Source organism: Salvia hispanica, chromosome 5 (assembly GCF_023119035.1).
Source record: "Salvia hispanica cultivar TCC Black 2014 chromosome 5, UniMelb_Shisp_WGS_1.0, whole genome shotgun sequence".
NCBI classification, from domain to species: domain Eukaryota; kingdom Viridiplantae; phylum Streptophyta; class Magnoliopsida; order Lamiales; family Lamiaceae; genus Salvia; species Salvia hispanica.
Genome location: NC_062969.1, coordinates 5,255,951 through 5,259,363, shown reverse-complemented (window position 1 = coordinate 5,259,363; position 3,413 = coordinate 5,255,951).

The window sequence follows — 3,413 nt, the reverse complement described above, 5'->3', positions numbered from 1 at the left end:
TTAGCAAATAGATCCAATAGTACTCCAAAATTAATTTCATCTTAAATTTGTTAAGTTTGATGAGTATAACATTATAACATATAAGTGAAAAAAAATATTATTTTAAATTTGAATTATTGTTGCAATCAAGCATTAAACTAAAAATGAATGCTTAAAAATAACCCTTCAATACTTTCTAAATACTAGTACTACAAATGCATATTAATTTCCCAATTATAATGTAATAATTTAAATAATACTACAAAGATTTAAATAATTCATTTTTAGATAACACTACAAAGATTTAAATAATTTATTTTGAGATAATATAAAAAAATTTAATAATACTACAAAGATTTGTCCCTAAAAAATCACAAAAGAAGTACTCCTATAAATATTCAAAAATAAAAAATTTGGTCCTCAAATTAAACTAAATGGACATATATACCACTCAAGGATAGTAAAAATTGAGACCGAATTTGAGATTTATGAAATTTTTTGACTGAAAATATGATTTTGTAAATTTTGAATACTAAAAATATGCAAACTCTATTTTCTGGGTACTAATTTTGTAGTTCACTCCCTTTTAAAAAAGTGTTGCTTGGCCTCTTATAAAAACCACTATTTAATAGTAGTATTATTTTTATAGGTCCATGATCAATTGAGATTTTTTAGGGTAATTGAGAAATGAGATGCAATATCAGCCACTCATTTTTATTAAATGAGTGGTCCAGATTTTGCCACATAAAAATTATTTTTAGATTAGTTTATTATGAAAGGGCAGAATGGTAATTTCATGATTTTAATTAGATTCTTAAGCTTGTGCTATTCAGCTGCTCATCCTCACAAAACTCATCCTAACTCAGACGAGTCCAACCAGCTCCTTCCTCGCCGGAGACGCCGTCGGAGGTGGAATCCCTAGCTTGTCGTCGGACGCCTCAAGCAGATAGCCTAGATCCGGCCACGATTCGCCGGAATCCGATACCAATTCGACAATTCCTTCCTCAACCCCTCCGGATTCGCCGCAATCCGACGCCGATTCGACGATTCCTTCCTCAGCTGCTCCAGATCCGTGACCGGAAGTGGGAGATGCAGTGATTTCCTCATCGAAGCTCTTCATGAACAAGTCGAGGTCGTGGATGGAAGTGCAGAGATCGTAATCCTCGTTGATTCTGTCCAGCAGATCCTCCCTCGGCCGCTTCACCTCCGGCGAGTCAATCTCCTCTGCCTTCGTCTCTGGCATTTTGAATTCACGCAAACGGAGAGGGGATCTGGACTGACGACAGCTTCGGCGTCGATTCTGATAGAGCAGCAACTTGGAGAAACGATGGGTTTCTTGAGCTTGGGTTTCTTTTTTCCTTCCCTCTCTCACCAACTGCCTTCTCTCTCCCACCTTCTCAACAAACTAATCTAAAAATAATTTTTATGCGGCAAAGCCAAAATTATGAATGAGTGGCTGAGATTGCATCTCAATTCTCAATTAGGCCCAAAAATCTCAACCTAACAGGACCCTATTTTTATATATGTACATGCAGTGTAAAAGGAGTGAATTAATGTAAAAATTCTCACTTTTAAGAATTCATAATTAATTTTTGAGCTCTTTATAGAATTAGAACCTTAATATACACTCATGACTCATATATATATATATAAAAAAATCATCTATCATAATTTTTATAATCGAAAAACTCAAAATAATCATCTCTATAAATCAAGTAGAAAGTATCTTAAATCTTTTCATAAATTGGAGCTCAATGATGATTTATGGAGTACTCCAGTAAAACAAAATCATACTCCACTTTGAAAATAGTAGTACTAGAAGAAAACGAAATCGATAAGGGCATAGACGACATTTGAGGTATTTGACTTAGAATCCATGTGCCGAGGCGCAAAGTGTTGGGAATTGGAAGTTTTTAATGGCTCAAATACAACACTTCATCATCCTTCTCTGCTCTTATCCGATTGGATACTCGCTTTCTCTACTCTACTATCTCGTAAATTGAGTAATCTTTCTCGTGTTCTGCAATTATTGTTTTTTGATTCCCTCGCAATGGGATAGGTGGAATTTGGGCAACTTGTGTTTGATTCTCGAATCTGTGTGTTTCGTTTGACCTCGTTGGAGCGGTGAATATTCGTTTATTGGAGGCCTCAAGGTGAATTTGAATTTTGTTTGAAGAAACATCAATCTTTTTACACTGGTTTTTTCTACTTCGTTTTACTACTTAGTTGATTTTGGTTCAGTTGTTTTTTAAAATATTTTAATCTGATAGTATTGTTATGTTGTTTGGGGTTGATTCGATATTTTGACAAACTTGTTTATTTTACAAGAAGAAAATAGGAATCAGTCCTCTGATATATACGTGAAGTAGTAGTAGTAGTTATTTACATGCACAGTGGGACTCAATTGCAGTTGGAACAACATACTACTATGTTCTATAGTTAACCAATAAGCTAGAATACTAAATAGAAACAAATATTTGACCTCGGACTCTGGCTCGATGAAAAATTTCATAAAGAACCTTTTGCTTTGTTGATGTTCGATTTTCTGAACATCTAGTAGAGGCAAAGGTTGGAGGTTTAAACAGAGACTCCTCGATTGTTAAGGTGATTGTGAAGCAGAGTTGTTTTTTTGAGATTTTTAGTTGTAGAACTAACTTAAAGTCTTCACTTGAAGTGATATATGAACTCTTGGGCAGGTGGTTAGCCTGTACCATCTAAAACCTGGTTAGGAAATTTGAAGAGGCTACTTTCTACTTCTAGAAGAAAGAGTCTAGTATAGTAGTACTCCCTTGCAGTTTAGATTGGCTTTTATGTCAACCTCCTTCAGGGATGAAGTTAAAGCCATGAAAAGGTTCAATTTCTGAGAAGCCCATGGGTTCATTGGTGTTGTTGAAGCTATAAGGTGTGGGTGATATACACCACAGATGGAGAGGTCCAGATGTTAATATGTTATTAGCAGTGTAGTATGCAATAGATTGCTACTAACACAGATGGTGTTTGGTGCTTCGAGTAGGCCAAGATTTAACTTTTATTGGATTTGTCTCCTTCAACAAAAAATAACATTAACTCTTGACATTCTTTGGCTCTTTGAGTTCAATGTTTATTTGAAATTGGTTGATCAAGCTTTTCTGAAAATATGTGATTCTGTTCATTTATGGCTGTCTTCACCACTTTTGAGTCTTTGACTGACTGTACCTGGCAAGGTTTCATCTCTCATGGTATTTTACTAAAAACTCATTTGTAATGACAGGAAGTCGTCATGACAAGCATTAAGGATTGGGTTTTCTCTCAAGTGATATCAAAGTCAGTAGGTGCCATCAGACCACTGTCAGCATCTGAAAGCTTTTTGTCACAGGACTCTCAGGATGAAGATCTTGGTAGTCGAGGTATTGCATGCTGTTTCGATATAATCTCCACTTTTGTGTTTTCGCATG